Below are 23,949 nucleotides of genomic sequence, written 5' to 3' on the forward strand. Positions count from 1 at the left end.
CGATCTGAACCGTATTTAAGTCGGATGACTCTAGGCTTAACACAACTCACTGTTTTAAATTTCATCGAAATCGGGTAATAAAAATAGGTTCCATGGGCTTTAGACCCTTTATCGGCAGATCGGTCGGTCCGATTTGGCCCATTCAAGAATATAAACAGCGTGCATCAAAAAGACGTATCTGTGCCAAATTTCAGCCCAATATCTCAATTTTTGAAGGCTGGCAACAGACGGATGGACAGACGGACATCGTTAAATCGTCTTAGAATTTTACGACGATCCGATGTATATATGCTTTGTAGGGTCGGAAATTGATATTTCGATGTATTGCAAACGGAATGACTAAATGAATATACCCCCTATGGGCATAAAAAGGTTATTTTAATGAAGAAGAACTTGGTTGTCATAATAAAGTTACATTAGAAGCAGTCAGTGAACGAAATAAAACAAATAAAAAGGCCTTAAGTTCGGCCGGGCCGAACTTTGGATGCCCACCACCTCGGGTATATATGTAAACCACCTTTCGTCATAATCCGATGAAAAATGCATAATTTATGCCCCCATAGCAGCTATATCGAAATATGGTCCGATTTGGACCGAATTCGGCACGGAAATTGAGTGGTCTAATAAGTACAAGTCATTGATGAAATTTGTAGAACAAAATATTGGTCGTTTTTGGTAGCTATATGCAAATATAGACCGATCTAAACCATATAAGGCACGGATGTCGAAAAGCCTAACATAAGTCACTGTTTAAAATTTCAGCGAATTCGGATTATAAATGCGCCTTTTATAGGGCCAAAACTTTAAATCGAGAGATCGGTATATATGATAGTTATATCGAAATCTGGCCGATCTAGGCCAAATTGAAGAAGGAAGTCGATAGCCCTACCAAAACTGACTGTCCCAAATTTCGGAAAAATCGGACAATAAATGCGCCTTTTATGGGCCCAAAGCCTTAAATCGAGAGATCGGTCTGTATGACAGCTATATCCAAATTTGGACTGATCTGGGCCAAATTGCAGATAGATGTCGAGAGGCCTAACACAACTCACTGCCCTAAATTTCGGCGAAATTGGACAATAAATGCGCCTTTTAAGGGCCCAAAACCATAAATCGAGCAATCGGTCTAAATGGCACCTATATCCAAATATAAACCGATCTGAACCATATAAGGCACGGATGTCGAAAAGCCTAACATAAGTCACCGTATCAAATTTTAGCGAAATAGGATTATAAATGCGATTATCATAGGCCCAAAACTTTAAATCGAGAGATCGTTCTATATGGCAGCTATATCCAAGTCTGCACCGATTTGGGCCAAATTGCAGAAAGATTCGAGAGGCTAAACACAACCCACTGTCCAAAGTTCGGCGAAAGTGGACAATAAATGCACCTTATAAGGGCCCAAGATCTTAAATCGAGAGATCGGTAAATATGGGAGCTACAATATATTAAAATCTGGGCCGATCTGAGCCAAATTGAAGATGGATGTCGAAGACCCCAACACAACTGACTGTCCAAATTTCGGAAAAATCGGACAATAAATGCGCCTTTTATGGGCCCAAAACCTTAAATCGAGAGATCGGTTTGTATGACAGCAATATCCAAATTTGGACCGATCGGGGACAAATTGCAGAAAGATGTCGAGAGGCCCAACACAACGCACTGCCCGCAATTTCGGCGAAATTGGACAATAAATGCGCCTTTTATGGGCCCAAAACCATAAATCGAGACATCGGTCTATATGGCAGCTATATCCAAATCTGGACCGATCTGGGCCACATTGAAGAAGGATGTCGACTGGCCTAACATAACTCACTGTCCCAAATTTTAGCAAAATTTGATAAATAATGTGGCTTTTATGGGCCTAAGACCCTAAATCAGCGGATCGGTCTATATTGCAGCTATATCCAAATCTTAACCGATCTGAGCTAAATTGAAGAAGATTGTTGAAGGGCCTAGCACAACCCACTGTCCAAAATTTTAGCGACATCGGACTATAAATGAGCCTTTTATGGGCCCTAAACCCTAAATCGAGAGAGCGGTCTATATTAAATCGGGATCGGGAACTATATTAAAATCTGGGCCAACCGGGGCCATATTGAAGAAGGATGTCAAAGACACCAACTCAACTTACTGTCCCAAATTTTGGCGGCAAACCCTAAATCGAAGATCGGTCTATATGGCAGCTATATCAAAATCTGGACCGATCTGGGCCAAATTGAAGAAAGATGTCGATTGGCCTAACACAACTCACTGTCCCAAATTTCAGCAAAAACGGATAATAAATGTGGCTTTTATGGGCCTAGGACCCTTAATTGGCGGATCGGTTTATACGGGGGCTGTATCAACATATAGTCCGATATAGCCCATCTTCGAACCTAACCTGCCTATGGACAAAAAAAGAATCTGTACAAAGTTTCAGCTCAATATTTCTATTATTAAAGACTGTAGCATGATTTCAGCAGACAGATGGACGGACATGGCTAGATATTTCGATGTGTTGCAAACGGAATGACGAAATTAATATACCCCCATCCTTCGGTGGTGGGTATAAAAAAGGGATTGGTCTGTTAGTAAGTAGACTCTAAAATTTAAAGAAAACTTTCTTCTGTTGAAATCTTGCTGATTTGGCTCGACATGAATAAAAACAAGTAAAAGCATTTTAAGTTCGGCCGGTCCGAATCTTAGGAACCCACCACCATGGATCGAATTTGTCGAGCGCTTTTCCCGGTATCTCTTTTTAGACAAACTATAAAAGAAAATAATTGCTATGCTATTAGAGCTATATTAAGTTATGGTCCGATTCGGATTATAATTAAATTGTATATTGGAGATCATAGTAGAAGTCATTGTGTAAATTTTTTGTCTATTCGAATAAGAATTCCGCTCTTTAGGGGCTCAAGAAGTAAAATAGCGAGATCGGTTTATATGGGAGCTGTATTAGGCTATGGACCGCTTCAGATCATATTTGACACGTGTGTTGAAGGTCATGGGAGAAGCCGTTGTGCAACATTTCAGCCAAATCGGATAATAATTGCGTCCTCTAGAGGCTCAAGAAGTCAAGATCCCAGATCGGTTTATACGGCAGCTATATCAAGGTATGGACCGAGTTGAACAATATTTGGCACAGTGGTTGAAAGTCATAACAAAACACGTCATGCAAAATTTTAGCCAAATCGGGTGGGAATTGCGCCCTCTAAAAATTTTGCTCTGTAGCGGCTCAAGAAGTCAAGATTTAAGATCGGTTAATATGGCAGTAACATCAGGTCATAGACCTATTTCAACCATAGTAAGATTACATAGCTAGATCGACTTAATAATGCATGACGATCAAGACTATATATACTTTATGGGGTCTTAGACGAATATTTCGAGAAGTTACAAACAGAATGACGAAATTAGTATACCCCATCCTATGATGGAGGGTATAAAAATCTAATGATAAAAAATAATTTAATTTTTTTCAGTATTTTCAGTATTTTTGTGCAGTCTAGTTTAATTTTTTTTTAACATTTAGTGCAGGAGTACAAAAACTTTGTTGTAACATATTGCGCTTATATGTAGTTCACACCGTTAGCTGCAATGGACAATGTCTAAACTCTGATGTTGAAAAAAAAACTAACAGCAGTCACTCATTCAGATGCTATCACCTGACAATGGAGACGAAGCAGACACCTGGGACTGGGTGCAACTATCGTTGAACATCTGTTTACACAAATGTTGTTTTGGCTGCCAATTGATTATGGACAAAAAGTTATGGCCAATAAATGACAACTTTGACAAATACGGCAATGTTGTGCATTATCATGTGGTCGACGACGTCGTAATTCGCGCGTCAGTTTTCATCACGACCAACAACCACTTGTCAGTGTTTAATGGTTTATGGTCTTTCTTACAGAGGTGGCAAAAACGAAAAATTAAACAAAAATAAAAAAAAAACAGAAACAATCTGGAAATTATTTAAAACTGTTGATGGCTGACTAACCAAAAAGGTGTGCGTTCCGTTCACATATTCAGAAAAAGGGGAAAATTTGTGGTAAATGATTGTTTTCGTTGAGTTTTAGTTGATATCCATATAATTGGAGACAAGGTGATATAAAACGATTCCACTTTCATTGCAATGGGACTTGTGGGAATTTGTTATGGAAAAACAAATAAACAAGGTGTCATATGGGGTAAAGGGGAAATGTCTTATATCTAGACAAAGGGATTTTGTCAGATAATAGTTTAAATCATAAAAGGGAAAGTACTTAGGAAAGTACCATATGAGAATCTCACTGGATTTTGATCTATATAACTACACCTTTATATCTCCTACAACTTCAACCATCTAACAGTGGTAAAACAACGAGCCAAAACTGAATTCCAAGGCAACTCTCCATTTAACCTTACCTCACCTCTTGGTTCATCTAATGTCTTCTTCCTGACCTTTTTATACCCTCCACCATAGGAGGGGGGTATAATAATTTCGTTATTCTGTTTGTAACACCTCGAAATATGCGTCTGAGACCCCATAAATTATATATATTCTTGATCGTCATGTCATTTTAAGTCGATCTAGCCATGTCCACCCGTCTGTCCGTCCGTCTGTCTGTCGAAAGCACGCTAACTATCGAAGGAGTAAAGCTAGCCGCTTGAAATTTTGCACAAATACTTTTTATTGGTGTAGGTCGGTTGAGATTGTAAATGGCCCAAATCGGTCCATGTTTTGATATAAGTGCCATATAAACCGATCTCGGGTCTTGACTTCTTGGGCCTTTAAAGGGCACAATTCTCGCCCGATTTGACTTAAATTTTGCAAGTGGTGTTTTGGTGTCAATTCCAACAACTACAGTGAGTATGGTTCAAATCGGTCCATGTTTTGATACAACTGCCATATAAACGATCTTGGGTCTTGAGTACTTGAGCCTCTAGAGGGCATGAAATTTTGCATGAGGTATTTTGTTATGACTTCCAATAACTGTGCTAAGTATGGCGCAAATCGGTACATAACCTGATATAGCTGTCATATAAACCGAACTGGGGTCTTGAACTTTTGAGCTTCTAGAGGGCGCAATTCTTGTCCGATTTGGTAGAAATTTTGTACAATGGCTTCTCCCATGACTTTCAACATACGTGTGTAATATGGTCTGAATCGGTCAATAGCTTTATACAGCTCCCATATAAACCTATCTCCCAATTGTTCTTATTCAATATTCTTTGTTTGCCTTAAAAGAGATACAGCGCATAGAACTCGACAAATGCGATCGATGGTGCAGGGTATATAAGATTCGGCCCGGCCGAACATAGCACGCTCTTACTTGTTTGTGCTAAGAAATTCTAAATTGTGAAGAATACTTCAGCATTTGTGCACCCCTCATAATCCAGTTCGTTTAAAATTGTCCTCATCTCCCATTATTCAAAATCCATTGTTATCTTTGAAAATTCCAATATTATTTTTCCACTTTCACTCTTTTGCAATATTTTCCAGTGACTATTGTTTTTCACATAACATTTATTTCTTATGTGCAAAATTGCAATATCTGGTGCCACTTTAAATTGCACCTCACTCACTCTGTCTGTCTAACTACCGATCTGCCTAGCCCAGCCAAACAATTCAGGTGTACCAATCAATTACCCGTTAATTGGACACCAAGCAGAAGATAAAAAAGAGGCGCTCATGACAAATTGCGCTGAAATGAAACAAAAATATGAAGACCTCAAGACATAAAAACTAGACTTATTTGTTATTAATTTTAATTTACTAATATTAACAATTATCTATGGTTGGTTTTTATCATTGCAGACAAATAAATAAAATAAAAATGCTACATAGATAATACAAAAAAAAACATGGCTAAACGGACGATGGCATATCACAACTTCTGCAATGAATGAAAACTGGATGTTCACACACCCGCTGGTTAGAGTTGCATGTTTAAGTCTGGATTTTCCACATGAACAGCATCCACTTTTACCCCATGCTGAGGATGGCCATTCGTGAGTCGTCACCAATATAGTGTGATAATCTAATACACTGAAAAAATGTTTTCTTTTATAAGGAAAATCAAGTATGAGCGTGCTTAGTTTACCTATTTAGGCAAACAAAGGATAAAAGCAAATAATTGCTATGCTTTTGGAGCTATATCAGGTTATGATCCGATTCGAAACTTAGTTGAATTGAATATTGGAGACTGCAGTAGAAGGCATTGTACAAAATTTCAGCCAATTCGAATAAGAATTGCGCCCATTAGGTGTTCAAGAAGTAAAATTGGGAGATGGGTTTATATGGGAGCTGTATCAGGCTATAGACCGATTCAGACCATATTTAACATGTATGTTGAAGGTCATGGAAGTCGACGTTGTACAAAATTTCAGCCAAATCGGATGTTAATTGCGTCCTCTAGAGGCTCAAGAAATCAAGATCCTAGATGGGTTTATATGACAACTATATCAGGTTATGCACCGATTTTAACCATACTTAGCATAGTTGTTGGAAGTCATAACGGAACACGTCATGTAAAATTTCCGCCAAATCGGATAATAATTGCGCCCTCTAGTGGTTCAAGAAGTCAAGATCCCTGATCGATGTATATGGCAGCTATACCAAAACATAAACCGATATGGCTCTTTTAAAATCCCAATCGACCTACACTAATAAGAAGAATCTGTGCAAAATTTCAAGCGGCTACCTTTAACTCGTTCCAAAGCTTGCGTGCTTTCGACAGACAGACGGACGGACGGACATGGCTATATCGACTTGAAATGTCATGGCGAATATTTCGAGGACTTACCAAAAGGAAGATCTATGGTGGATGATATAAAAAAATTTCCAAATTTTTATAAAAAAATTGAATAAAATTTTTGTAAAAAAAATTTTTGTAAAAACAATAAAAGCATAAATATTAAGAGATTAAATAAGTTAAGAAATTTGAACAGAATTATTAATAAAAAAAAAATTTCAGTGGTGGTTTTCCCCTCCTAATGCTGGCGACATTTGTGAGGTACTATGGCATGTAAAACGTCTCTTAAAAGAGGTGTCGCACTGCGGCTCGCCATTCGGACTCGGCAATAAAAAGGAGGCCCCTTATCATTGAGCTTAAACTTGAATCGGACTGCACTCATTGATATGTTAGAAGTTTGCCCCTGTTCTTAGTGGAAGGTTCATGGGCAAAATTTGCATTTTTTGAAACCTTTACTTTTATTAAAAAATTTTTGTACAAAATCTTTACAGAAAAAAATTTTTTTGAAAAACCTAAAAAAGCACATTCGAATGATTATCTTATATATATTCTTTCAATACCTAACACCTCGGGTATACATGTAAACCCATACCAGTTATATCGAAATATGTTCCGATTTGGACCAAATTCAGCACCGGACATTGAGTTGTCTACAAGTACAAGTACAAGTCATTGTTCGATTTTGTAGAACAAATTATTGGTTTTTTTGGTAGCTTTTTCCAAATTTAGACCGATCTGAACCATATACGATACAGATATCGCAAAAGCCTAACATAAGTCGCTGTGTCAAATTTCAGTGAAATCGGATTATAAATGCGCCTTGTATGGGGCCCAAACTTTAAATCGAGAGATCGATCTATATGGCAGCTATATCCAAAACTGAATCCATCTAGCCCAAATTGCAGAAAGATGTCGAGGGGCCTAACACAACTCACTGTCCCAAATTTCGACGAAATCGGACAATAAATGAGCCTTTTATGGACCTAAAACTTTAAATCGAGAGATCGGTCTATATGGCAGCTATATCCAAACTGAATCCATTTAGCCCAAATTGCAGAAAAATGTCGAGGGACCTAACACAACGCACTGTCCCAAATTTCGTCGTAATCGGACAGTAATTGCGCCTTTTATGGGTCTAAGATCTTAAATCGAGAGATTGGTCCATATGGCAGCGATATCCAAATCTGGACCGATCGAGGCCAAACTGAAGATTAGATGTCGGAAGGCCTAACACAACTAACTGTCCTACATTTCAGCAAAATCGGATAATAAATGTGCCTTTTATTAGCCTAAGGCTTTAAATCGGCGGATCGATCTATATGGGGACTATATCAAGATATAGTCCGATATAGCCCATCTTCGAACTTAACCTGACTATGGACAAAAAAGGAGTCGGTGCAAAGTTTCACCTTAATATCTCTATTTTTATACCTACCGCCATAGTCATTCCGTTTGTAACACCTCGAATTATTGATCTAGGATCCCATAAGTATAAATATTCTTGATCGTCTCGAAATTCTGAGTCGAACTAGCCATGCCCGTCCGCTCGTCCGTCCGTCTGTCGAAATCACGATAGCGGTCGAACGCGTAGAGCAAGCTGCTTGAAATTTTTGCACAGATACTTAGTATTGATGTAGGTCGTTGGGGATTGCAAATGGGCCAACCCGGTTTAGATTTTAATATAGCTCCCATATAAACCCATGTCCCGATTTGACTTCTTAAGCCTATGGAAGCCGCAAATTTCCAACATCTGTGTCAAGTACGGTCCAAATCGGCATATAACCTAATATAGCTCCATTATAAACCGATCTCCCGATTTGACTTCTGGTCAAACTTTTGAACAAAATTTTTATAGAAACATTTTTGAACAATATTGTTATTAAAACATTTTTGAACAAAATTGTTATTAAAACATTTTTGAACAAAATTGTTATTAAAACATTTTTGAACAAAATTGTTATTAAAATTTTTTGAACAAAATTTTTAAAAAATTATTTACAGAAAAATTTTTGAACAAAATTTTTATAGAAAAATTTTGAACAAATTCTTGAACTAAATTTTTATAAAAAAATTCTTGAACTAAATTTTTATAGAAAATTTTTTGATCAAAATTTTTATAGAAAAATTTTTGATCTGAATTTTTATAGAAAAAAATTTTTAACAAAATTTTTATGGAAACATTTTTTAACAAATTTTTTATAAAAACATTTTTAAACAAAATTTTTATAGAAAAACATTTTTATGGAAAGAATTTTAAACAAAAATTTTTATAGAAATTTTTTTCTACAAAAATTTTTATAGAAATTTTTTTCTACAAAAATTTCGAACAAAATTTATGAAGGTCGTTGAGGATTGCAAATGGGCCATATTGGTTTAAATTTGGATATAGAAATGCAAATTTGCTCGTAAACAATGCACTAAGGAATAGGGGCAAATTTCTCACATATCTTTTTATAGCCGAGTCCGAACAACTTGCAATAGTGCGAAAACTTTTGGGGGAGAATTTTTATATGGCTGTCATATTATTTTTTCAAATGGCATAGTTACTCACAAAAGTCGCCAGCATTAGGAAGGAATAACCGCCGCTGAAAATTTTTTCTGATGTTTTCGCCAGAATTCGAACCCAGGCGTTCAGCATCATAGACGCACAAGCTAAGCTCTGCGCTACGGTGGCTTCCATTTTGAATAGTTAAAAATATATGAATTAAAATTTCTTCAGTGTATCGACTAATATAGTTTACACAAGCCTGCCACACAACTGCTGACCGCCAAGATACGCTTCACCATGAACCAATGCAATATCATAGAGTTTTTCAAATCGTTGCTAAACTTAATTAGCCAATTTAAATGACAGACTTTTCACTAATCATTGGCATCATCTGATTGATTTTATCTTAATGTCAGCGGTATGATGTGATCTCAATTGAAGTTCAAACTCCTTTCGTCGTGAGAGGAGTAGGTTTTCTTTTCTTTCCATTCACCATGCTGCAATGTAAATGGGCGATCATCAATGGAGTTGGAATATTGCAACACCAATTGAGACATGCAAGACCATTTTGTTTGTAGACAAGTTTGTAATTGCTTGCAAGGATAGTTGAATGAATGATGTTGCAAGTTGCAAGCACCCACATGCAGCAAGTGTGAATAATGAAGAAATTGATGGCAGAAAATCGCTCAAGTTGCAAATGCCCATGTTGTCTGTTGGAAATGTAAACCAGTTTAATTAACATGTTTTGCCAGGGTAAAAGACATGATAGAGACCCAATAAACTTGTTAATTGTAACACAACAAGACACTAAAGGCAAAAAATACATTAAATAAAATAAAAAATACAATTTTTGATACCCTACAAAAAAACTACGAACAAAATCGGCCAATGAGCCTTCTTATTAGGAAAAAATTTTCAAAATTCTAATAATTTCCTAAAATACAGTTAAAAGGAATCCCTGATTGTGTTTCAAGGGTAAACAACTCCACACGAGACAAAGGAAAGCTTTGTCCCAAAAACTTGTTTCACTTTCAATGGGATTCCAAACACCAAAAATTTTGGCAGATGCCAAAAAATTCCATGGAAAAGCCATGCAGACCAATGCCAGACAAAACACCGAAGATTGAACAAAAGCCTCTATAACCGGTATCCATCTAATTTAGCGGCTCGAAAGATATGAACAAACAACGAAAACAAATTTGCAAAAAACATTGAATGCCAGAAACATGATGTCCACATATGGAGGCATGAATTGAATGTACAAAGCCATGTGCATGAATTAATTCCCATTGAGCGAATGTGCCAAACCAAAGCTCTGGAATATTAAAATCACCACATCTCCTCTAACACAAAGGAAAACATTTGAATATTTGCAAAAAGGAGAAAAAATGCCAATGCCAGACAACAAATGGATTTTTGAGATTCCATATAAAAATTAACAGCATAGCAAGCAACACAGTGCAGCGAAGGCATATAAGGGGAAGTTAGAAAATTAAAATTTAGAAAAAACAAGTAACAGCGTGCTAAGTTCGGCCAGGCTGAATCATACGTAGCTTCCACCATGGATTGCATTTGTCGAGTTCTTTGCGCGGTATCTCTTTTTAGGCAAACAAAGAATAATGGATAAGAATTGTTATGCTATTGGAGCTATATCAAGTTATAGTCCGATTTGTACAAAAAGTGAATTGAATGTTGAAGACTATAGTAAAAGTCATTGGTTTTATTTCAGTTCATTCGGTTAAGAATTACGCCTTGTAGGGGCTCAAGAAGTATAATCGGGAGATCGGTTTAAGTGGGAGTTGTATGAGGCCATAAATCGATTCAGACCAAATTGGAGACATATGTTGACGGTATTGGGAGAAGCCGTTGTTCAAAACTTAAGTAAAATCGGATAAGAATTGCGCCCTCTAGAGGCTTAAGAAGTCAAGATCCAAAATCGGTTTATATGGCAGCTATATCAGTTTGTGGACCGATTTAAACCAAACTCAACACAGTTGTTGGAAAACATAACAAAACACGTCGTGCTAAATTTCACCCAAATCGGATAAGAATTGCGCCCTCTAGTGGTTCAAGAGGTCAAGACCCAAGATCGGTTAATAAGGCAGCTTATATCAGGTTATGAACCGATTTGAACTACACTTAGCACAGTTGTTGTAAGTGGTGCCAACAAACTCCATGCGAAATTTCATCCAAACCGGATGAGAATAGCGCCCTCTAGTGGTTCAAGAAGTCAAGATCCACAATCGGTTTATATGGCAGCTATATCAGGTTATTGACCGATTTCAACCTTATCCAGCACAGACGTTGGAAGTCATAAAAACACAGTTCATGCAAAATTTCAGCAAAATCGGATAAGAATTGCGCCCTCTAGATGCTCAAGAAGTCAAGACCCGAAATCGGTTTATATGGCAGCTATATCTGGTTATGAACCGATTTATACCATACTTAGCACATTTATTGGAAGTGATACCAAAACAGCACTTGCAAAATTTTAGCCAAATCGGATAAGAATTACGCCATCTAGTGGCTCAAGAAGTCAAGATCCAAAATCGGTTTATATGGCAGCAATATAAAGTTAAGAATCTATTTGAACCATACTTAGTACAGTTACTGGAAGTGATACCAAAACACCACGTGCAAATTTTTAACCAAATCGGATAATAATTGCGCCCCTCTATTGGCTCAATAAGTCATATTCCAAGATTGATATATATATTGGGTTGCCCAAAAAGTAATTGCGGATTTTTCATATAGTCGGCGTTGACAAATTTTTTCACAGCTTGCGACTCTGTAATTGCATTCTTTCTTCTGTCAGTTATCAGCTGTTACTTTTAGCTTGCTTTAGAAAAAAAGTGTTAAAAAAGTTTATTTGATTAAAGTTTATTCTAAGTTTTATTAAAAATGCATTTACTTTCTTTTAAAAAATCGACAATTACTTTTTGGGCAACCCAATAGCAGCTATATCAGGATATAGAGCGATTTCAGTCTTACTAAGCACAGTTGTTGGAAGTCAAAAAAAAAACATTTCATGCAAAATTTCAGCCAAATCGTATGAGAATTGCGCCCTCTAGTGGCTCCAGAAGTCAAGACCCTAGATCGGTTAATATGGCAGCTATATCAAGTTATGAACCGATTTGAACTATACTTAGCACAGTTGTTGTAAATGGTTGTTTGTTTCAGCCAAATCGGTTTCAGCCAAATCGGATAAGAATTGCGCCCTATAGATGTTCAAGAAGTCAAGACCCAAGATCGGTTTATATGGCAGCAATATCAAAATATGGACCGATTTGGCCCATTACAATCCCAACCGACCTACACTGATATGATTTATTTGTGCAAAATTTCAAGTACCTAGCTTTACTCCTACAAAAGTTAGCGTGCTTCAAAAGACGGACGGACGGACATGGCTAGTTCGACTCAGAATGTCGAGACGATCAAGAATATATATACTTTATGGGGTCCGAGATCAATATTTCGAAGTGTTACAAACGGAATGACTAGATTAGTATAACCCCATCCTATAAAAAATTGCCTTTGTAGAAAATTTTGCTGAAATTTCGTCTTTAGAGAAAGTTTTACTAAAATTTATCTTTTCGGGAGAGAAAATTTTCCTGAAAATTATTCTTTGAAGAAAATTTTACTGAAAATTGTTCTTTGCAGAAAATTTCACTGAAATTTTGTCTTTAGAGAAACTTTCACTAAAATTTAGTTTATACAGAAAATTTCACGGATATGTTGTCTTTCCGAGAAAATTTCACTGACATTTTGTTTTTGGAGAAAATTTCACTGAAATTTATTCTTTAAAGAAAATTTAACTGAAAATTATTCTTTGCAGAAAATTTCACTGAAATTTTGTCTTTAGAGAAAATTTCACTGAAATTTAGTTTTTACAGAAAATTTTACTGAAATGTCTTTTCAAGAAATTTTCACTGACATTATGACTTCGGAGAAAATTTCACTGAAAACTATCCATTAAAGAAAATTTTACTAAAAATTATTTTTTAAGAAAATGTCATTGAAATTTCGTCTCAAACTGAAATTTTTCCTAAACGTTGTCTTCCCAATACATTTTGGCCTTTCTACCAATAAAAAAAGTCAAAAAAAGTACAGCTTAAACTCGACCATAAAAATAACTTTCATAAGCATACAAAACAAACATAAAAACTAGAAAACTCAAAGCGCATGCGCAACATCGTGTAGTAAAGCAGTTCTCCAGACAGTCGAAAAATATACTCCCTTAAAAAAAAACGCCTGTAACCATAACGGAAACTCCCAGATAGGGTAGCTTCAAAAACATGTTACAGCTTTGCACAACTGTCAAAATATTGACTGGACTCTTGTATGAAGAGCTACTAGATGTGTGTTTTTTATAAGCCTAAGGCAATTCACATCTGGGTTGAGTTTTCTGCTTCTACGAAATCAGAGTGTCAGTCTGTCCGCCTGTTTTTTGTTTTGAAATCTCAAAAAACAAATTCACTTTTACACTCACTTCAAGACTTCAATTGAAGCATAGACTGCTGGCGGTCTGTAAAACAAAAAATCCACAATGGTGCAAAATCGCACAAATCATTTCGCGCATGCCCAGTTGTGCTTAATGGTTTATATAGTCATACTTTTTCGCATCAGTCGTCGCAAATGGTGCGTTGCATACATTCCATAATGCGAATACGATGATGACAATGCCAACAACAATTGTGATAATGAATGAATGAAGATCAAGAGATGAATCGGAGGGAACCATTTCAAGTAACTTGCAATCTGTTGATGATGATGACAAAGGGGGCTTTACTCCATTGTGGATGAATGGGGTATATGACGAGAAATCGTTTTTTATTCGAGTGAACACTTCAACCGAAGGAGATAGTGGCACAGTCGAACCTTGGTAAGGGAAGCAACAAAAAAATTTCCATGACAATTTATTTAAAGAAAAAATTTTAAAAAATGTCTCTAAAAGCAACATAAAAGGTAATTTTTTAAAGACGAAATATCTGTGAAATTTTCTCTAAGGACGAAATATCAGTCAAAATTTCTCTAAGGACAAAATTTCTTCTGTTTTTTTTAAGACGAAATTCCTTTGAAATTGTTTTGAGAGACAAATTTCCTTGACATTTTTTCTAACGACAAATTTTCATTGTTTCACTTTCAGTAAAATTTTCTCTAAAGACAAAATTTTAGTGAAATTTTCTATAAAGAAAAAATGTCAGTAAAATTTAATATAGGGACAATTTAAGTGACATTTTTTATAAAGACAACATTTCAGTAAAATTTTAAATAGAGACAAAATTTCAGTGAAATTTTCCCTAAAGACAAAATTTCAGTGAAATTTTCCCTAAAGACAAAATTTCAGTGAAATTTTCCCTAAAGACAAAATTTTAGTGCAATTTTCTCCAAGGACAAAACTTCTGTGAAATTTTCTCTAAAGACAAAATTTCAGTGAAATTTTCTCTGAAGACAAAATTTCAGTGAAATTTTTCCTGAAGACAAAATTTCAGTTAAATTTTCTCAAAGACAAAATTTCAGTGAAATTTTCCCTAAAGACAAAATTTCAGTGAAATTTTCCCTAAAGACAAAATTTCAGTGAAATTTTCCCTAAAGACAAAATTTCAGTGAAATTTTCCCTAAAGACAAAATTTCAGTGAAATTTTCCCTAAAGACAAAATTTCAATGAATTTTTTCCTAAAGACAAAATTTTAGTGAAAGTTTTCCTAAAGATAAAATTTTAGTGAAAGTTTTCCTAAAGATAAAATTGCAGTGAAATTTTCCCTAAAGACAAAATTTCAGTGAAATTTTCCCTAAAGACAATACTTCAGTGAAATTTTCCCTAAAGACAAAATTTCAGTGAAATTTTCCCTAAAGACAATATTTCAGTGAAATTTTCCCTAAAGAGAAAATTTCAGTGACATTTTCCCTAAAGAGAAAATTTCAGTGAAATTTTCTCTAAAGACAAAATTTCAGTAAAATTTTCTCTAAAGACACAATTTCAGTGAAATTTTCTCTAAAGATAAAATTTCAGCGAAATTTTCTCCAAAGTCAAAGTTTCAGTGAAATTGTTACCGAAGAAAAAATTTTAGTGAAAAATTCTCCAAAAACAAATTTTCAGTGAAATTTTCTAGGAAATGTTAAGGATGTTTAATGACATTTTCTCCAGCCACATTTTTAAGAAATCTTCTTCAAAACTAAATTTCCTGCTTTAGTAAGCACCCACTGTAAACCAATAATACACAATGGCATAAAATCCTACTCAACCATTCTGAAGTTGGCATGAATGATAATGAATGATTTCCGAGATTTACACTCAACCATCATTGCCCATATTCAAAGAGACATTGTTGTTGTCTTCCCCTAGCATTGCAAGGGGGACCATGATTGCAAAACATCTCTTTGCCACTCCACCATTAGCTGCTCTAGCACTTCATTCATCTTTATCTTAATACTTTCCCGCTGCAATGATGCCAATGGATTCCACTTAAATTGGTCTGGGAGTAATTGTGGTTGCAAAGCTGCAGCTTGATGTTGTAGTCGCTTCAGTTGGATATGCCATATAGTCTTGGCTGCTGTGGATATGTCGTAGCGTCATAAAATATGTGACACATGCGTGTAATTTAAAATTTAATTTATGTGTGAAAATGATTATAATTAAATCTAAATGTATGACAAATAGTTTAATCAAATAAACTCAATTGATTGTCTGCCAGAAAGTGGGGCACTATGTAACCCTTTCTGTAATGGGACATATAAAATTGCGACTGCGTAATGCAATGAAGGCGAAATATTTGTGGTATTAAATATCCAAAACAGATATTAGAGCCTCTCAGAAAGTGCAATGGATTGGGAGAGGCGTCTATAGCAGACCCAATCCCTGGAAAATGGTGCGATATTCGTACTTGAGTATTAAGGAACCAGTGGCACGACCCGGAGTATCGCAATACTACCAAAGCGAAGAAGCGAATACAGAGCAACACAGATTTGATAAAGAAAATAGAGAAAGTTGGGAACCACAACTTTGAGATAGTCAGCATCTATATCTACCTCGGCGCCGCCGTAACCGAAACGAATGACACCAGTTTTGAGATAAAGCGAAGAATAATACTGACAAACAGATGCTAATTTGAATTAGGTTAAGAAACAAGGCCACCTCTCGACAGACGAAGATTACAGTATACAGGACACTGATACTACCCGTGTTGTTATATGGTTCTGAGGCAAGGGTACTTGTGAAAGCACATGAGGCAGTACTTGGAGTGTTTGAGAGAAAGATTCTTCGTAAACTATATATGGACCAGTTTGCATTCATAGAGAATATAAGCGTCGTATGAACCACGAGCTGTATGAGCTGTATGATGACGATAGCATAGTTACACGTATCAAAATACAATGGCTGCGTTGGCTAAGTCATGTTCTTTAAATGGATGAAGAAGCTCCAGCAAAGATGTCTTTTGAAGGCAAACACAGTGGTACACGCAAACCGGGACGGCAAAAAGTGGTGGGAGACACCTCGAAACTTGGTGTCATAGATTGTAGAATGAGCGCAGAAGATCGATTGGAACACTATTCCACGTTCGACTAGTGGAACAAATATTCTGTCAAAGCCAATTAAAGTAAAGCAAGAGCAACCCTGCAGTTAGTAGCAACACGCAAAGCGAAGGAGAGGTATAGGGAGATAATGAGAAACATCTATTTCGCAAGAAAGAAATGAAAGGACATACATTTGAGTAATGTTCAAGAATTTAAGGAATAAGAATAAAGTCCTGAAACATCAACCGATGTCTTTGGTACAGGCACGTACTCCTGCAGAGACATGGAAGGGAATGTGGTAATAGTTAAAGAGAGTGCATAGGATGGGAGAGAACATTTTCGTAGCTGTTTGTATCCGATAGTGTTGGCGATGATAATGCCCTGGAATCAACCCTTGATAATGGTACAACGTCTGGTGACAGAAGTTAAGGCACAACGGTAACCCAGAGAGCGGGAGCCGATAGGTTTCCACACGTACTTGGTACAGTTGTTGAATGTCTTAACGGAACACCTATGGAATCCTATGGTGGTGGGTATAAAAAGTTAATGTTTAGTTTATAGCCTAAAGGTTAAAATTTCATAACACAACAAAGTTCTAAAACAATGATGATAAAGCATTTAATTTCTTAATATACATAATTACTAACACTTACTTAAAATGAATTTTTACTCGAAGATATTGGTAATCGAAACGTTTCACTAATCGTAAAATACAGCAATCTTTTGAGAAGTCGCAATTTTCAAGACATACCTGGAATGAAAAAAGCAAGTATAAAATTATCATAACAACAAATTACTTTTGGTATATAAATAAAATGTTAAGAGGATCTGTATATTACAATAATTTTGAAACTAATTGTGGGGCATAAAAACTTAGTAGTCGTATAATTTTGTATTATTTCATTGAAGTATCGGTCTTCAATAAATTTCCGTATCCGTCTAAGACCATATATTCTAGATCGTCATTACATTTAAAGTCCGTCCGTCCCTCCGTCCGTCCCTATAGCTTGATACAGCTCCCATATAGATCGATCTCGCTATTGTACTTCTTGAGCCCCTAAAGGGCACAATTCTTATTCCAATTAGCTGATATTTTACACAATGACTTTTAGTATGGTCTCCAACATTAAATTCAATTATGGTCCGAATCCTTAACCATAACTTGGTATACCTCCAATAGTATAGCAATTTTTTTCTTTTATCTTTTGTTTGCCTAAAAAGAGATACCGTGAAAAGAACTCGTCAAATTCGATCCATGGTGGGTATATAAGATTCGGCCCTGCCGAACTTAGAATGCTTTTAATTTATTTTTTATTTTAATTTAATTTAATTTTATTTTTTTTATTTTACTTTATTTTATTTTATTTTATTTTATTTTATTTTATTTTATTTTATTTTATTTTATTTTATTTTATTTTATTTTATTTTAATTTGGTTTCTTTTGTTTTATCTTATTTTATTTTATTTTATTTTATTTTATTTTATTTTATTTTATTTGATTTTATTTTATTTTGTTCTATTTTATTTTATTTTATTTTATTTTATTTTATTTTATTTTATTTTATTTTATTTTATTTTATTTTATTTTATTTTATTTTATTTTATTTTATTTTATTTTATTTTATTTTATTTTATTTTATTTTATTTTATTTTATTTTATTTTATTTTATTTTATTTTATTCTATTTTATTTTATTTTATTTTATTTTATTTTATTTTATTTTATTTTATTTTATTTTATTTTATTTTATTTTATTTTATTTTTTTATTTTATTTTATTTTTATTAATTTTATTTTATTTTTATTAATTTTATTTTATTTGAATATATTGCATTTATTAAATTTTAGTTTTTTCATCTACAACTTTCATTTCGGAAAGTTTCTTTAACTTTCTTTAATTGAAAACTGTTTTCTTATTTTTATTTTATTAAACAAACCATACCATTTGTATCTTTGTTACACAGTTGTTTTTTTTCGCCAACATTAATGGACACTTTTCTAATAAACTTTATGCCACTCTGGCATGAACATAGCTCATGGCCATTGGACAATCAATGGAAAATAATCAAATATGGTGTAGGTGTCATACGTTTTGAAAATATGGCAGACATGCAAACACTTTCCCCTAAGTGGAAAACCAAACAAATGAGTTGTTTATGGAAAATTGAAAAAATCCAAAGAAACTTAAAATATCATATAAAAAATTAAGACTCCATATGGCATTTGCAGAATGGTGAAAGAAAGCAATTGAAGCCCCAAAGAGATTTCATTAATACTCGTATATATATGTTACCCGAAAGGTTATTGAGTTTAAAAGTTGCCCCAAACATTTGTGGCAGACACAAAGAGTATTATTGAAGTACTAAAATAATAGTAAAAAGCAATGAAATTGTCAAAGGCATAGAGATCTCCAGAGGGGTGTAAGCTGATTATTTAAGTGGCCATTGGGGATATATGCCCAACACCTTTCACCCAGCATGGAAGATGTGTTAACTTATGGTAGACAAATCGAATTGATGATAAATGTGGTTTAGGAGAAAAAAAAAAGGACAGAGATTTTCTTTTGCATAGCAAACATAATTTTACTGACACCTCTATACGAGGTGTATGACTTCATATACTCCTTGTTGCCTTAATTAATGTCCAATATGGAAAAAGTTTTATGTGAAGAGCACGAATGAGTTTGTAAGAAATTTTGATGTGAAGAACACACAAGCAAAATCCGATGAATACATTAATATGTATAGCCCCACGTATAAGATTCACTTTTTCCGTAGACCGATTGAGCTCCCCAAAGCCTCAATTTTTAGCGGGTTGGCCTCGAATTAGAGGATGTGAAGAACACTTTTTTACCTCCGAAATTTCAACCAAACACGCTCCAAATCGGTTACCATATAAATAAACGTATTGTTGAGCTTTTGGAAACTTCGGGTTTTGCCCGATTGGCCAAACATTATATGTGAGAAGTTGATGTACTACGTTCCGGGATGATCAATAAAAAGCCAAAGTCACAATATAAACAAATAATTTTTCAGGGATGGTAATCTGCTCCTTAAGCTGGTTCTTTAACATTGGCAATGAAAACTAATGCTCAGATTTGACTTGACCCCCTCGATGACTTACTTATTTATTTTACGATTAGCTTTCTTTATAATAAGGCATATTTATAACTTTTCTTTAATGTTTCGTTTTGTATTTTGTATTTTGAATTTTTAAATTTTTTAGTTGTTTCCCTTAACTTATTTATTTATTTTGTGTATTAAACACTTTTCCCATTATATTTGCTAAAACCATATCCACATTGACCTCTACCTAACTAGGTCTACAATTAATTTTATTAACAACACACCAGCAGCACAGCCCACAGCAACTTCTCACTGTCTGATGAGGACGATAGAATTCGGTGAACAAGTGGGGGTATTATTGATTGTATCATATGTTCAATATCGTCTGTCTACACTGCTTGTGAGTAATTGAAACCAGCCGCAAAATGTACTTGTTGCTAATCATATGTCATGGCATTAAATAAATACGTGCTACTGTTCTATTTTCTAGATAGACAAAGCGTACCAGTTGTTAACAATATGAGTTATTGTGAGAAAAGCAATAATATCAACACTTTACCCAAAAGTCCAAAGGTCTAAAGGAACCCTCACCAGGTTCTGCCTCAACCCCCACAACAGTAAGGCTGATTGTGGATTTGACTGATTGCGGATGATCATCGATGACGTTCACAAAAATTGTAGTGTGATTTCTATCAAATTGCTTAACAAAGCTATAGTGTTGAGCCAAGCACAAGTTTCTTATAGAAGCAAAGAACTTTGGATACTGCGAATCGTTTTCTATAAAAAGTTTGCTAGTATTCACCTGGCCACCATAGTTATTTTAGGTTCATTAACCTATAAATCTAACATACCCGAGGAAAAGGCTACTAAAACTACCTTTACCCAAAGAAAAGAGTACTTTACATAAAAAAGTAGTACTAAAACTGGCTTTATATAAGGAAAATAATACTAAAACTAGTTTTACCCAAAGAAAAGGGTACTAAAACTACCTTTACATAAGAAAAATTATACTAAAGCTATCTTTACTCAAGCAAAGGATTCTAAAATTACCTTTACCCAAAGAAAAGAGTACTAAAACCACCAGTAGCCAAGGAAAAGGGTACTTAACTACCTTTACCCTAAGAAGAGAGTACTAAAACTACATTTACATAAGAAAAAGGGTACTAAAGCTACCTTACCCATGGAAAAGGATACTAAAACTACCTATACCCAAAGAAAAGGGTACTAAAACCACCTTTACCCAAGACAAAGGTTACTAAAACTACCTAAACCCAAGGAAAAGGGTACGACAACTTCCTTTACTCAAAGGAAAGGGTACTAAAACTACCCTTTCAATTAGAAAATGGTACAAAGACCACTACTTCCCCAGAAAAAGAGTAAAAACTAACCATTCTCAAGGCAAAGGGTACTACAACCACCGTTTAAATCGGAAAACAACGCTTTAACTCGGAAAAGGGCACTTAAACAACCCTTTTGCTCGGAAAAGGATTCTACGGAACTACGCTTTCATTTGGAAAAGTGTGCTAAAACAATCCTTTCACTCGGAAAAGGGAACCAAAACTACGCTGTTCTTAGGCAAAACGGTACAAATTGCCATTTCCCTACGGAAAGGATACAAAGCTATCCATTTCCTCGGAAAAGGTTACTAAAGGTTCCTTTCTCTCGGAAAAGGATTCTAAAACTCGGAAAAGGGAAATAAAACTACACTTTCCCTGACAAAATATATTAGAGCTATCCTCTCCCTCGGAAAAAGAAATTAAAACTATCCTCTTCCTCGGACAAAGCTACTTAAACTACCCTTTTCCTCGGAAAATGGTACTAAAACCATCCTTTCTTTCGAAAAAAGATACTAAAACTATGCTTTCCAGCGGAAAAACGGAAAAATACAACGACTAAGTTTTTCGCCGAAAAAATGTACTAAAACTATTTTTTCTCTAGGAAAATGGGACTAAACTACCCTATTCTCTGGGAAAGAATACCAAAACTAACATTTCCCCAGGAAAAGATTACGAAAACTATCCTTTCTCAAGGAAAAGAGTACAAAAACTATCCTTTTCCAAGGAAAAGAGTACAAAAACAATCACTTCCCAAAAAAGAGAGCACTAAAACTAGCCTTTCTCAAGGAAAAGGTACTAAAACTACCCTTTAACAGGCAAAAGAGTACTAAAACTATCGTTTCCCAAGAAAATGGATATAAAACTACCCTTATCAAGGAAGAGGTTACTAAAACTACCCTTTCCCAAAGAAAAGGGTACTTAAATTACCCTTTCTCAGGAAAAAGGGTACTAAACTAAAATTTTCCATAGAAATTACCCATGGAAAAGTGTACTAAAACTACCCATTTCCAAGGAAAGGGGTACTAAACTACCCTTTCCCAAGGACAAGGGAACTAAAACTACCCTTTCTAAAGGAAAAGGCTACTACAACTATCCTTTCCCAAGGAAAAAGGTAATTAACTCTTTCTCTTTGGAAAAGGGTACCAAAAAAAGCCTTTCTCAAGGAAAAAAGTACTAAAGATACACTTTGTAAAGGAAAAGAGTACTAAAACTACATTTGCCAAGGGAAAGAGTACGTAAACAATCCTTTGCCAAGGAAAAGCATACTAAAACTTCCTTTTACCAGAGGAAAGGGTGCCAAAACTACCTTTCTCAAGAAAAAGGGTGCTAAAACTACCCTTTCTCAAAGAAAAGGGTACTAAAACTACCTTTTCCCAAGGAAAAGGCTACCTAAACTACCCATTTCCGAAGAAAAATGTACCCAAACTACCATTCCCAAGGAAAATGTTACCAAAACTACCCTTTTCTAAAGAAAATTGTACTAAAACTACCCATTTCCCAAGGAAAGGGGTACTAAAACTAGCCTTTTCCAAGGAAAGAGGTACTAAACTAAGCTTACCCAAGGAAAAGGGTACTAAAACTACCCTCTCCCAAGGAAAAAGGTACGTAAACTACCCTGTCCTGAGGAAAAGCGTACTTAAACTACCCTTTGCCAAGGAAAAGGATACTAAATCTATCCTTTCCTAAGGAAAAGGGTACTAAAACTACCCTATCCCAAAGAAAAGGGTACTAAAACTACCCTTTCTAAAGGAAAAGGCTACAATAACTATCCTTTCCCAAGAAAAAGGGTGCTTAACTACCCTTCTTCAAGGAAAAGGGTACTAAAAATACCCTTTCCCAAGGAAAGTGTGCTTAAAATACTCTTTCTCATGGAAAAGAGTACTAAAAATAGCTTTTCTCAAGGAAAAAGATACTAAAGATACCCTTTGTAAAGGAAAAGAGCACTAAAACTATTCTTTGCCAAGGGAAAGAGAACTTAAACTACCCTTTTCAAGGAAAAAGAGTACCAAAACAACCCTTTACCAAGGAAAATGATACTCAAACTACCATTTCTCAAAGAATTGTTTCTTAAACTACCCTTTCCCAATGAAAAGAGTACTGAAAATACCCTTACCCAAGGAAATGGGTACCAAAACTAATATTTCCCAAGGAAGAGGGTACCAAAACTACCATTTCCCAAGGAAAATGGTACCAAAACTTACCTTTGCCAAGGAAAAGGGTACTACAATAAAACTAAACTTTACTAAGGAAGAGGATACTAAAACTACCATTCCCCAAGGAAATGGGTACTAAAACTACCCTTTCGAAGGAAAATGGTACTAAAACTACCCTGTCCCATGGAACAGGGTACCGAAACTACCCTTTCCCAAGGAAAAGGGTACTTAAACAACCCTTACACAAGGAAAAGGGTACTTAAACTATCCTTTCCCAAGAAAAAGAGTACTAAAACTACACATTACTAAGCAAAAGTGTACTAAAACTACCCTTTACTTCAAAAAAACGACCCTTTTCCTAGAAAGAAAGGTACTTTATCTAGTCTTTTTTTAGGCAAAGCATACTATATCCACATTTCTCTTATTTAAAATGTACTAAAGCTACCTTTTCCAGGGAAAGGATAGTTTAAGTACCCTTACACAAGGAAAAGGGTACTTAAACTATCCTTTCCCAAGGAAAAGAGTACTAAAACTACACATTACTAAGCAAAAGTGTACTAAAACTACCCTTTACTTAAAAAAAACGACCCTTTTCCTAGAAAGAAAGGTACTTTATCTAGTCTTTTTTTAGGCAAAGCATACTATATCCACATTTCTCTTTTTAAAA

General features: G+C 35.1%; 1 protein-coding gene across 4 annotated transcripts in view; it reads right to left on the reverse strand.

The window, feature by feature from the left end:
* Positions 1 to 23,949, reverse strand: part of LOC106084873 (protein windpipe) — a 165,979-nt gene that overhangs the window by 10,202 nt on the left and 131,828 nt on the right. The window contains exon 1 of one of the 4 annotated variants that reach the window (XM_013248814.2): positions 17,382 to 17,479. The exons of the other annotated variants lie outside the window; for them this stretch is intronic. The gene's annotated coding sequence lies outside the window, so the exon portion shown is untranslated. Of the gene's footprint in view, positions 1 to 17,381; positions 17,480 to 23,949 lie in introns of those variants that run through there. 4 annotated transcript variants of the gene reach the window in all.

Source organism: Stomoxys calcitrans, chromosome 5 (genome assembly GCF_963082655.1).
Source record: "Stomoxys calcitrans chromosome 5, idStoCalc2.1, whole genome shotgun sequence".
Taxonomy (NCBI): domain Eukaryota; kingdom Metazoa; phylum Arthropoda; class Insecta; order Diptera; family Muscidae; genus Stomoxys; species Stomoxys calcitrans.